Source organism: Miniopterus schreibersii (assembly GCF_964146895.1).
Source record: "Miniopterus schreibersii genome assembly, chromosome: X".
In the NCBI taxonomy this organism is placed as follows: domain Eukaryota; kingdom Metazoa; phylum Chordata; class Mammalia; order Chiroptera; family Miniopteridae; genus Miniopterus; species Miniopterus schreibersii.
In genome coordinates, this window is record NC_138104.1 from 64,447,485 (window position 1) to 64,462,166 (window position 14,682).

Sequence of the window (14,682 nt, forward strand, 5' to 3'; positions counted from 1 at the left end):
CATGGTTTGGATTTTCATGCTGTAGATATACTTTATGTTTAAATTAGTGTTTCAAAGTCCTCTGTGTATACAATTTTCTAACACTGTGCATGGTCTTTGCCAGAATTTTAAACAATGCAAAACTCATCCAATCACAAAACGAGACTTTTTCCAACAGACGTTGCAAGTAGCACATAAAAATGTATTGTTTTTAGGATATTTCATAGACTAATACATGCATTATATCTCTTTGGACTATGTCTCATTCTTTGATGTAATTCACAATTGAATTACTCTGAGGGATGCTCATATCACCTGTGAAGTATATTAACATAATGGAATTTCCTGGGTGGGCATAGTTGAATATTCACTATTTAGTTAGATTCTCTTTTATGAATTCTATTGTTTGCTTAAAACTGCCAAAATCCCGCTTTGTACCAATTAATTTTACAATGGTCATCGCATTTTAAACAATGAGCTTCTAATTTAAACCCTAAGAGTACACTTTTTCTATATTGGTTTGATATAACCTTTTACAATTGTATTGATTTTTTTGTCGTTTTAAAAAAGTAGAGGCTTTATTTGGAATATGTTCAAATATTTGAAGGAATACATGAGAGTTTCTCTGTAGAGTGCTCATATCTTCTGAGAAGTATTATTATGAAATATTTACAAGAGTTGCCAGTTACACCATTGCTTACATTGTTAGTAGATGTGAGCCACTCATTTACACAGTGAGCTGCTCATTTAAACCCTCAGTCTACACTGTTCCCACCCTCATCTGCTATTACCATGTACCCATGTATTGATTTCATGTGGTTTCTGAGAGAAATTGGGGCATTACTTGGAATATGTTTCAATACCTGAAGGAACATACCAGAGAAGGTCTGGGTAGGTTTCTCCTATCTTCTGAGAACTATTATAATGTAATGAAACTTACCAAAGGTGCACATCACTCCATTTAGCCCATGGTAGGTATTTCTTTGGGTCACCCTAATTGCACCTAGAAACAGCATTCCACGTGTGGGGTGGGTATATCTCTCTAGGTGTGTGTACAATCCTCAATCCAGTGTTCAACAATTCAAGGCCACCTGAAACACTAAAAGTACCCCCGTCTGCACTGTCTTTGCTGTTAGCATGTACAAATGGGTAAGAATGCATGTGATGTCATCCAATCCTTCAGGCATTAAGTATCTGGAATGAATTCAAATAAATCTTTGATAGTACTTGGGTGAAACACTCTGTGAAAGGTGGATATCCTTTCTTTAGTGTTCAAGCTAAAACCCTTTCCCGAAAGAGCAGGTTGGCACAACTATTTCATAGTTTGGATTCTCACTGGTGGGAAAAAATTTATTCTTCAACTAGCGTTTCCCAAACCTTCGTGGATACAGCATTCTAACTCTGTTGAGAGGCTTTGCTAGAGGTTTGAGCAAGGCAAAACTCATTCAAACCCTAAAAGTAGAACTCTCTCTGTAGACATTGTAAGGAACAGAGAGAAATGTATTGATTTTCGGTCATTCTGTAGACTAATAGACCCATTACATCACTTTCGACTATGTCTCAGTCCTTGACCTAATTCACAGGTCAATTCCTGTGAAGAATGCTCTCATCACCTGTGAGGCATGTGAATGTAAGGGAACTTACCTAGTGAGTATGTTCGGGCATTCACCATTTAGTTACTTTCTCACTCCTGAATTTTAGTGATTTCTTCAAAGGTGGCTCCATGGCCTCTTTGGACCAATTGAGTTGAACACGCTCAGGTGAGGTTCACACAGTGAGGTGGTAATAGAAAGCCTAAAAGTCCTCTGTTCCAAGCTTGGTTTCCTGTTGTCATTTAAAAAGGTACTGATTTTATGTTACTGCCCAGAAATATAGAGGCATTATTTGGAATGGGTTTCAATATTTGAAAGAGATCCCAGAAGTTCTGTGTGGAGTGCTCCTATCTGCTGCGAAGTATTCTCATGTAATGATAATTACCAAAGGTGCCCTTTCCCCCATGGCTTACATCCTTAAGAGATGTTTCAGTTAGTAATCATAAAGTGATACCAACACAGTTTCACATCTGTATTTTTTTCTGTCTTTCCAAGTTTGATTAGAAATGTCACTCCATGGTTAAACTATGCAATACACATTGAAACACTACACCTACACTCTTCCACACTCTCTTTGATATCAGACTTTGCAAATGTATCTAATGCACAAGATGTCCTCCAATAATTTACACATTAACTATCTGGAACACATTGAAAGAAATCTTTAGTAATACACAGGTGAATCCCTTTTTAAATTGCTCATATCTTCTCTTTCATATTATCTTCTAAATCCATTTTCTTAAAGGTCATGGTATATAGTTGGGATTTTTCTGTCTGCTAAAATCTGTGCTTCCAAACCCTGTAAATATACAACTTTCTTACAGTCTACATAGACTTTGATAGTGGTTTGACAAATTCATAACTTACTCAAACACGATAGACTTTCTCAAAAGATGTTGTAAGAAGCATATACAAATTTATTGATTTTTGATTTATTTATGTCAAATACATACATTAGATCACTTTCGAGTATATCTCTATCTCTGAAGTAATTCAACAATGTATTACTGTGAGAATTGCTCTTATCACCTGTTCAGTATTTTAATATAATGGAGTTTTCTGGGAGAGCATGTTGTAAATTTCTTTAGTTATTTTTTCATTTATGAATTTTAGTTTTTAGCAAGGTTAGTTAAGTCTTACACAATGATCTGTTAAATGAAAATGTAAAACTACACTTTCCCATATTGATTTTTTATTACACTTTCAGATGTATTTATTTGACTTTATGTCCTAAAAAAACATAGGCATGATTTGGAATGTGTTTCCATCTTTGACTGAATACACAAGAGAAGTTCTGTGTAGGTTTATAATGTAATGATATTTACAAAAGGTTTATGGTACTCTATTATTTACAGAATTAGTAGGATTTTCACTTAGTAATCAAAATTATGCTAAAACCAGTGTTTTACCTCTGTACTGTGTACATCACTCTAGGTGTGTTTAGAAACTTCACTCCAGTGTTAAACAGTACAAGACTAACTGAAATAGTAAAACTACACTTTTCTACAGTGTCTTTGCTATTGGCCTGTAAAAATGTAGTAAATTCATGTTATGTCATAATGTAATTTATGCATTTTCTATCTGGAACATATCCAAATAAATATTAAATTATACACTGGGAAATCACTGGTAAATGATCATATCATCCATTATTATCTTGTAAAGCCATTTTCTGAAAGAGTGTGTTGGAACAACTGTTATTTATTTTGGATTTTCATGTTGTTAGATTGAATTTGTGCTAATATTAGTGTTTCTAAATGCTTTGTATATACAACTTTCTAAGACTGTACATAAACTTTGATAAAGCTTTAAACAATGCAAAACTCATTCAAGCACTAAAGTTCAACCTTTCTCAATAGACCTTGCAAGTAACATGTACAAATGTGAGTTTATTTTATTTCATAGACTAATACTCACATTACAACTCTTTAGATTATGTTTCAATCTTTGTCATAATCCACAGTGAATTATTGGGTAGAATGTTCATATGATCTTTGAAGTATTTTAATATAATGGCATTTTCTGGGAGAGCATGTTCAAAATCTTCATTATGTGGTTTATCTTTATTTATTTTAGTGTTTGCTTAAAACTTTGCCAATATCTTTATTATTACAAACTAATTTTTCAATGCTCAATCAACTTTTAAACAATGACATGCTCATTGAAACCGGTAAAGTATACTGTTGCAATATTTTTTTTCTATTACCATTAACAAATATATTGATTTTATGCTATTTCTTAGAATAATAACCCATTATTTGGAATATGGTTAACTATTTGAAGAAATGTGTAAGAGAATTTCATTTTGGAATGCTCATATCTACTTTGAAGTACTATAATATGATATTTACAGAAGTTACATGTTACTACAATGTTTACAATATTAGTGGGTGTTGCATTTACTTATAAAAGTTCTAAATACAGTGTTTTACATCTGTCTTGTGTATATCTTTCTACCATTGTTCAAATACTTCATTCCAGTTTTAAAACCCTTCAAGGCTATTGGAAACACTAAAACAACATTCTTGTGTACATTCTGTAGTAGTAGTAGCATGTAGAAGTATTTTGAATTTATGTTATGTCTTAAGCCAATTGATGTACTATCTGGAATATATTCAAATAAATCTTTGATAACACACAGTTGAATGTGTAAAATGCTCATATCTTCTTTTCAGTATTATGCAAAGCAATTTACTGAAAGAGCATGTCTGAACAGCTATTACATAGTTTTGATTTTCATGTGGTATAATGCTTAAAATACTTAAAATGTTCTTTCAAATTCTCCATGTATAAACTATTCTGAGTGTACATAACATTCACTAAAGGTTTAAACAATCCAAATCTTATTTACACACTAAAACTAAACTTTTCTCAATAGACTTTGCAAGTAGCATGTAGATATTTCATAGACTAATACATACATTACAGCTCTTTGGATTCTGTTTCAATCTTTAAAGTAATACACAGGTCAATTACTCTATAGAATGCTCATATCTCTGTGAAAAATTTTAATATAACTGCATTTACTGGGAGAGCATGTTCAAACATTCATTATATAGTTTCTCTTTTATGAATTTTAGTGTTTGCTTTACACTTTTCTAATATCAAGCTTTGTAGGGATTAATTTTAATATGATCAATCATGTTTTAAACAATGAGCTGATCATTGAAACCTTAAAGTTTCTGTTACAATATTGTTTTGATATTACCATTTTCAAATGTATTGGTTTTATGTTATGTCTTAGAAAAATACATGCATTATTTAAAATAAGCTTCAATCTTTGAAGAAATGCACAGAAAATTCCTGTGTAGAGTGCTCATATTTTCTGTGAAGCATTACATTGTAATGATGTTTACAGAAGTTGCATTTTACTACATTGTTTACATAGTCAGTAAGTGTTTCATTTTGTAATCACAACTGTGCTAAAAAGAGTGTTTCAAATTTGTATTGTATACATATTTCTATGGGTGTTAAATAACTTCAGCTGTAAGCATTTCAATGCTAAGTGAAACTAAAATTACCCTCTTCTTCACAGTCTTTGCTATTATCATGTGTAAATATATTGAATTCATGTTATATCATAAAGTGATTCATGCATTAACTATCTGGAACGTATTCAAATAAATCTTTGATAATTCACAGTTGAATGACTGTAAATGTTCATTTACTCTTTTTAGTTTTATCACCTAAAGCCATTTACTGAAAGAGAATGTTTAAAACACATAGTATAGTTTTGCTAAAATCAGTGGTTCCAAATACTCTCTGTATACAATATTTTAAGAGTGTACATAAACCTCACTGAAGTTTTAAACAGTGCAAAACTGATTCATCTACTAAAACTAGACTTTTCTCAATATCTTTGCAGGTAGCATGTACAAGTGTATTAATTTTAGGTTTTATTTTTTTATATACTAATACACACATTACATCTCTTTGGAATATGTTTCAACCTTTGAAGTAATACACAGGTGAGTTACTGTGTAGAATGCTCATATCTTTTGTGAAGTATTTTAATATAATCACATTTACTGAGGAATCATGTTGACACATTCATTATATAGTTAGATGATCATTCACTACTTTTTGTGTTTGCTTAAAAACTTGCCATAATCCCACTTTGTATGCATTTATTTTACAGTGGTCAATTAAGTTTTACACAATGAACTGCTAATTGAAACTTTAAAACTACACTGTTCCAATATTGATTTGCTATTACCATGTACAAATATATTGATTTTTTATTATGTCTTTGGAAATATTGTTTTTAGCACAAATTATACCTATTACATGAAAATCCTATGTAATATGTTGTATCTTGCTCTTTCAGTAAATATCTTTACATGATAACACTAAACAGAAGATATGAGCATTTTACAGAGTAACTAACCTGTGTATTATTAAATATTTATTTGAGTATGTTGTTGGTAGTTAATGCATAAATTAGTTTATGACATAGCATAAATTTAAAACATTTTTGTAGAGTGAAGTTCTAGTGTTTTAATTAGCCTTGAAGTGTATGAAACTGACGTTTCTGAACACTCTTGGAAAGATATGTATACAATACAGTTGTCAAACACTTTTATCTCAATTGTAATTCTGAAATGAAACACCTTCTAACTATGTAAACAATGTAGTAAACTTGCACCTTCTGTAAATATCATGACATTATAATACTTCACAGAATGTTTGAGAGCTCTGCACAGAACTTCTCATATATTTCTCCAAAGATTAAAATATGTTCCAAATAATGCACGTTTTATTGTAAGACACAACATAAAATCAATACATTTGAAAATGGTAATAGCAAACCAATAATGGAACAGTGTAGTTTCAGGGTTTCATTGTGTAAAACTTGATTGACCACTGTAAAATTAATTCCTACAAAGTTGTATTTTGGCAACGTTTTAAACAAACAGTGGCAACCACCTGCTGTTTGTGTTCACGAGTTTCTGTTTTCTATCCCACATATGAGGTAAGTCATGTGTTTCTTAGCTTTTTCTGTCTGACTTATTTCACTTAGCATAATATTTTCAAGGTCCATCCATGTTGTTACAAATGGAAGTATTTCATCTTTTCTTATGGCTGAGTAGTATTCCATTGTGTTCATATATCACATTTTCTTTATCCAGTCCTCTATCGCAGGGCACTTTGTGTTGGTTTTTTTTCCATGTCTTGGCCACCATAAATAATGCTGCAATGAATTTAGGGGTGCATGGTTGTAAGGTAGCTCTATTCTTAATTATTTGAGGAACTGCCAAACTGTTTTCCATTGTGGTTGCATCAGTCTATGTTCTCACCAGCAGGGAGTGAGGATTCCCTTTTCTCCACAACATCTCCCACTCTTGTTGATAATAACCACAGTAACAGGTATGAAGTTTTATCTCATTGTAGTTTTGATTTGCCTTTCCCTAATTGTTAGTGAGGTTGAACATCTTTTCATGTATCTATTGGCTGTTTCTATGTCTTCTTGGGAGAAGTGTCTGTTCCAGTCTTATGCTCACTTTTAGATGTTGTTTGTTTGGTGTTGAGTTTTACCAGTTGAAAGATATCAGGTTAAGGGGTCTTAATATATGCGGTGACCAGAGAAGATATGACTTTGGGTGGTGGGAACACAAAGCAGTACATAGATGTTGTAACATAGAAACACACCTGAAACCAATATTTTCATATGAACCAGTGTCAGCCCAATTAATAAAGTATAAAAATAAGCAAACATGAAATTAATAAATAAGAAACTAAATATAATGAATGTTCAAACATGTTCCAGCAGTAAATGCCATTTTACTAAAATACTTCACAGAAGATGTGAGCATTCTACATAGTAATTCACCTGTGTATAAATTCAAAGATTGAAACATATTCCAGTTGTAATGTGTGTATTAGATTATGAAATAACCTAAAATCAATACATTTGTACTTGCAGTTTTCAAAGTCTATTGAGAAATGTCCAGTTTTAGTGTTTGAAAGAGGTTTGCATTGCTTAAACCTCTAGTGAACTTTATGTACACACATAGAATGATGTATTCATAGAGTATTTGGAAGAACATTTTAGCACAAACTATAACTAATACATGAAAATCTTAAATAAGTAATGTGTTCTAACGTGTCTTTACAGTAAAGGGCTTTACATGATAACACTAAACAGAAGATAGGAGCTTTTTACAGAATAATTTACCTGTGTATAATCAAAGATTTATTTGAATATGTTCCACATATTTAATACATGAATTAGTTTATGACATAACATATATTTAATACATTTGGACATGCTAATAGCAAAGACTATGTAGAAGTGTTGTTTTAATGTTTCAATAAGCCTTGAAGGTTTTAAAACTGGAGTTAAGACTTTGAACACTAGAGAAGGATGTTTACAATCCAGACGTGAAACACTGTTTTAAGCACAGTTCTGATTACCAAATGAAACATGTACTAACTATGCAAGCAATGCAAAACATGCAACTTATGTAAATATTATAACATTATAGTACTTCATGGCAGATTTTTGCAATGTACAGAAGACTTCTCTTGTGTATTTCTTAAGATTGAAACATACTCCAAATAACGTGTGTATTATTCAAAGACTTAACATAAAATCAATACATTTGTAAGTGGTAATAGCAAGCCAATAATAGAACAGTGTAGTTTTAGGGTTTCAAAGAGCAGCTCATAGTTTGAAACTTGATAGACCATTAGAAAATTTATTTTTAAAAAGGAGGATTTGGTAAAGATTTAAACAAACCTTAAAATTAATAAATTAGAAACTATATGATGAATGTTTAAAAGTGCTCCCCAATTGAATGCTATTATATTAAAATACTTTACAGAAGATATAAGCAATCTATACAGTAATTTACCTTTGTATTACTTCAAAGATTGAAACATATTTCAAAAAGTAGTAATACATGAATTAGTTTATGAAATAATCTAAAATCAACATATTTCTACATGGTTCTTGCAAAGGTTATTGAGAAAAGATTAGTAATAATGCTTCTAATAGTTTTGAATTGTTTAAAACTCTAGTTAAATTATGTACAGTGTTAGAATTATGTATACATAGAATATTTGGATGCATTGATTTTAGTAAAAACTATAGGTACTACATGAAAATCCTAAGTATGTAATCAGTGTTCTAACATGCTCTTTCAGTAAATGGCTTTCCTTGATAATACTAAACAGAAGACATGAGCATTTTACAGAGTAATTCATCTGTGTATTATCAAAGATGTATTTGAATATGTCCAAGATAGTGCATGAATTATGACATATAAATTCAATACATTTGTACATGCTACTTTCAGAGTCTATTAAGAAAAGTCTAGTTGTTTTGTTTCAATGAATTTTGCATTATTTAAATCTCTAATGAATTTTGTTTATACTCAGAATGATTTATACATGAGTATTTGGATACACTATTTTTAACACAAACTATAGCTACTACATGAAAACCCTTACTATATAATAAGTGTTCTAACATGCTCTTTCAGTAAATGGCTTTACATGATAATGTTAAATGTAGATAAGAGTATTTCACAGAGTAATTCACCTGTGTATTATCAAATATGTATTTGAATATGTTCCGGATAGTTAATGCATGAATTAGTTTTTGTCAGAATATAAATTCAATACGTTTTTCCATGTTTCTAACAAAGACTGTGTAGAAAAGTGTAGGTTTACTGTTTCAATTCACCTTGAATTGTTTAAAACTGGAGTGAATTTTCTGAACACTCATAGAAAAATTTATACTATACAGATATGAAACAAACATTTTTTAACAAAATTATGGTTACTAAGTATAACACTTATGTAAACAATGTAGTGACACACACCTTTTGTAAATATCATTTCATTACAATACTCCACAGAAGATATGAGCATTCTGCACAGATCTTGTGTATTTCTTCAAAGATTGCAATATATTCCAAATAATGCATCAATTATTCTAAGACCTAACATATAATCAATACACTTGTAAAAGGTAATAACAAACCAATGTATTGAATCAGTGTAGTTTTAGGGTTTCAATGAGCAGCTTATTGTTTAAAACTTGATTGATCTTTGTATATTAATTTACACCAAGCGGGACTTTGGGTGAGATTCAAACAAACACTTAAATTAATAAATGAGAAACTAACTATATAATGAATGTTTGGACATTCTCTCCCAGTAAATGCCATTATATTAAAATACTTCACAGACAGCAGCCACATCTGGCCTGCCTGCTTCCTTAACTCCTTGATGAGGCTGTACTACCTTGATATGGTGCCCAGAGCCGGCCTACCAACCTCCTTGACCATGTGCCTCCCACCTGCAGTGTCTTCCTGATGTGGTGCCCATGGCTACCCTGACTGCCATCTTGAGGGTGTCTCACTGCTCTTCTGCTTGCCTGTTTGCCTGCCTCCATGACAGGGTTGCAAGGCAGATGTCCTTACCTGCTTGCTTACTTGCCTCAGTGAAGGGGTCCCAAGGCTGGCCTGCCTGCCCGCCTGCCTCCTTGACAAAGTCACAGGGCTGACCTGAGGCTCCTTGCCAGGGGCGCCCATGGCCAACTTGAGTGCCAACTTGAGGGGGTCACACTGTTGCCCTGCCTGCCTGCTTGCCTGCCTCTGTGATGGGGTTGTACAGCAGGCTTGCCTGCTTGCTGTGCCCTTTGATGAGGTGTGAGACCTGCTTACCTTCTAGCCAAGCACACACCCTTGGTGGGGCACTCTCTGCTTACCAGCTGGCCTGCCTGCTTGCTGTGTTACCTTGACGTGGTGCATACAGCCTTCCTGTTTGCTTGCCTGCTGCACCTTCTTCACAAGACCTGTAAGGCCTGCCTGCCTGCATTTCCAACTCCTTGATGCACTGTGACCAACATGCCTGCTTAACTAGCTACAACCTTTATGTAGTGTTCCTGGCCCTGCTATTGCTAACGGACCTGTTGCCTTGGGAATACCAGAAAGGAAGCCTTGTTCATGCCCTGCAGTCCTGACCTGGTAGCCTTGGACAACAGGCACAATAAAATCAGGTGGCAAAGAAACAACACCCAAATGAAAAAATGAAAAAAAAAAAAAGGAGAAATCACTAGAAAACAAACTAGATGAAATGGAGGCAAGCTATTTATCAGATATACAGTTCAAAATAATGATTACAAGGGTGCTCAGACAACTTAATAAGAATCAATTGGAAATGAAGGGTGTCATAGCTGAAATAAAGAATACACTGGAAGGAATCAACAGTAGATTAGAAGAAGCTGAGGACTGAATCAGTGAATTAGAATACAGGGTAGGAAATCACACAAAATCAGAGCAGCAATTAGAAAAAAAATTTAAGAGCAAGAAAAGCATTCAAGGGAGCTTTGGTAAATCATGAAATGTAATAATATCTACATCATAGGGGTACCAGAAAGGGAAGAATCCAAGCAAAGTTTAGAGAACTGCTTGAAGAAGTCATAACAGAAAACTTCCCTAACCTGGTGAAGAAAAAGGTCACTCAATTTCAGGAAACACATAGAATCCCAATCAAAACAAATCCCAAAAGACCCACATCTAGACACATCATAATTAAAATAGCAAACATTAAAGTTAAAGAAAAAAACTTAAAAACATCAAGACAGAGACAAAAAGTTACATTAAAGGGATCACCCATTAGACTGACAGCTGATTTCAATGCAAACACTCCAGGCTAGAAGAGAATGAAGTGAAGTTTTCAAAGGAATGGAAAATAAGGGACTGAACCCAAGACTACAATATCCAGCAAGGTTATCATTCAAAATTGAAGATAAAATAAAGAGCTTCACAGACCAAAAAAATAAAAAATAAAAAGGCCGAAGGAGTACCTTACTACCAAACCAGCACTACAAGAAATGCTAAAGGGGCTGGTGTAAGAAGAAGAAGAAAGAATGGCAATAAATAAGTACCTATCAATAATAACCTTAAATGCTCTAATCAAAAGACATAGGGTTGTTAAAATGGATAAGAAAAATGACGTATATATATGTTGTCTATAAGAGACCCACCTCAAAACAGAGGACACACACAGGAAAAAAATGAAAGGATAGGGAAAAAAAAATTCTATGCAAATGAAAATGAAAAAAAAAAGCTAGGGTAGCAATACTCATTTGTAAAATAGACTTCAAAATGAAGACCATAGTGAGAGATAATGAAGGTCACTGCATAATACTAAAGGGATTGATTCAAAAAGAGGATATAACCCTGATAAACATATGCATCCAATATAGGAGAACCCAATGTATATAAAAACCTATGGAGGACTTTAAGGGAGAGATTGTAAGCAATACAATAATAGCAGAAGAATTTCACACGCCACTGATATCAATAAATAGATCTTCTAGACAAAAAATCAACAAAGACAAAGGGATCCTAATTGGCACACTAGATCAGATGGAATAAATTGACATTTACAGAACATTCTACCCCAAGACATTCTCAAAGATAGACCACATGTTACTACACAAAACAAGTCTCTACAAGTTCAAGAAGATTGAAATCATATTAAGCATCTTCTTAGATCACAATGGCATGAAATTAGAGATTAACTACAGTAAAAACACTAAAACCCAGGGGATCAGTGTGCCTGCAAGGAGGGAATTGTGCTTTCCTAGTGAAACAAAGGTTTTAATGGCAGCCACTACAGGCATCTTTCACACAGAACGCTGACCATAGGAAAGGCAGTCCCAGAGTGTGTGGCTCCCAAATAGAAAGGGTCCAGAGGACTGTATTGAGCAGTCACATACAGACCCTTTGCCTTCCTATAAGGCATTGTGTAGAATCCCAGAAAACATTCAATCTCTGTGGCACGGGGAAGTGGTAAAGAGCCCTAATGCTGCCAGAGACCTACTGGAGCATCCTGTGGGGTGGGTCAGGTATCCAGCCCCCTGAGTTCCCAGTGGGGTGATTCTGGAATTTTTGACCCATCCTGAAGGGTGCCTGGATAGCAAATGAGGAGCTGCCTCAGCTTTACTGAGATAAGCTGTGCAGGGAAGCTCAGTGGGGCTGACTTTGTGACCCTTCCTGCTTGGTTCCAACACGTAGGGGCAATGGGACCTTGAAGGGAGGGTTCTCTGCCTGTGTGCTGCTTTGTCCAGTTTTGAGTTTTTGATTGCTGAACAGGCGTCCACCTTCCTGGCTTGCATTGGGGAGACCAACAAAAGCTAAGATTTGTGTCTGCATAGTGGAGAGTTTGAAATGAACACCCTGTGAGATAAGCCAACCAGATATGGGAAAGGAAGGGTGAAGCACGCTTACCTCTCCTGCAGGCTAGGAGCACCACCTCTAACAGAAAGGGGTTGGTTTAGCTCAGTGAAGTCCCAACTATCCTCTGCAGGGCACAGTCCTGAGGGGGAAGGGAAAACAGTTCCTTGCTGGGGACTGGAAAGGCAAAGGTCTCACTGGAATGTTTTTTAATCAAACTAACTGAACCCAGACTGCTGAAACTGACCATACAGAAAAGGCAACAGACTGAGGCAAATCTGAAACTGCAGCAGGCCATTGTATGGGGAACTAGAATTGGAGGATAAGGTAGAGGCTGAGGAGTTGGTTTTGAAGCAGAGACTAACTTCCCCACAGTGAGTACCTAACAGCGAATCCTCTAAGTGAAGGGAGTAATATTTTGTGTTACACTAGCCATCCTGCACCTTAGAGACTCTTCAGAAGACTCTGGAGTAAGACCAGGAAACCACAAGGGAGAGGCAAAATAGCTGACAAGTGGAGGTGGTCCACAGAGAGCCTCAGATCAGCCAAGTACTTAAGGACACCAGAGCCAAACTTAGGCATCTCCTGACATTGGCTGATAACACAAGTACCTCCCAGGAGAACGGAAATCAACATACAAAACAGTGAGCTTCAGACAACACAAGCTGCCCAAATGAAACTCACCTGATTGACTTTTTTTCCCCCTTAGGAAAAAGAGAAAAAAAAATTTTAATTAAAAATTATTTTTAATTTTTAAATTTTTAATTAATATTTTAAAAATATTTGTTTGCTTTGCTTTTTTTGCTTTGTTTTGTTTTCTTTTTTGTTCTATAATCAAAATTTTATTGATATTCCCTGCTTAATTGCTGGGACATTATCATTATATCCAATAAGTTTACTGCTTTTCTCTATTGTTTCTTCCATATCTCTTATTGGACTGCATCCCTGCCCTGTTTTCTCTCTCTTCTTGCTACATTGGCATAAATTTTACTTTTTCTTTTCTTTTTCTCCCTTCTGTCTTCTTATCTTTTTGGTTGATTGTTTATGTTTGTCTCTTTAATGTATTTTTATTTTTTCATTTTCAACTATTTTGCTATTTCTACTCTTTGTTTTTAGTTTTTTGCTCAGAAGTATAAAAAAAACCACACCTCTGGGTTCCACTGGACATACACTACAAAATTCCACCCCACAGGATTGGGAGACAGCAAACATATCTAATATACAGATACAAAAACTAAAAGTCATCAAAATATGGAAACAAATAAACAACCAAGAAATGAAAGAAAAGGAAAATTGCCAGAAAAAGACTTTGATGAAATGGAGTTAAGCAAGTTATCAGAAATAGGGTTCAGAGTAATGGTTATAAAGATGTTCGAGGAAATTAATGAGAACAAGACACTTAGCGGAAAGGTCAAGGAATTTAGTGAAAAAATGAAAAAAGAGGTAAATGTAATAAATAAGAATCAGGCAAAAATGAAGAATACTATAACTGATATAAAAAATACCCTGGAAGAATTTAAAGCAGGCTCAATGCAGACTATAGAATAAATAACTTAGAGGATAATGTAGAAAAAACACAATCAGCAGTAAAAAAGGAAAAACACTTAAGAACATGAGGACAGTCTAAGGGAGCTTTGGGACAACATGAGGAGAAACAACATTAGCGTCATAGGGGTGCCAGAGGGGTAGGAAACAAAACAAGGGATAGAAAACTTGGTGGAGGAAATAATGACAGAAAACCTTCTTACACTGGTGAGTGAGAAAGCCACACAAGTTCAGGAAACACAGAGGGATCCAAAAATGAAGGAACCAAAGAGACCCATTCCAAGACACATCATAATTAAATGGCAATGTCAAAGACAAAGAGAAAATATTAAGGGTTGCAAGAGAGGGACAAGCAGTGACCTACAAAGGAACCC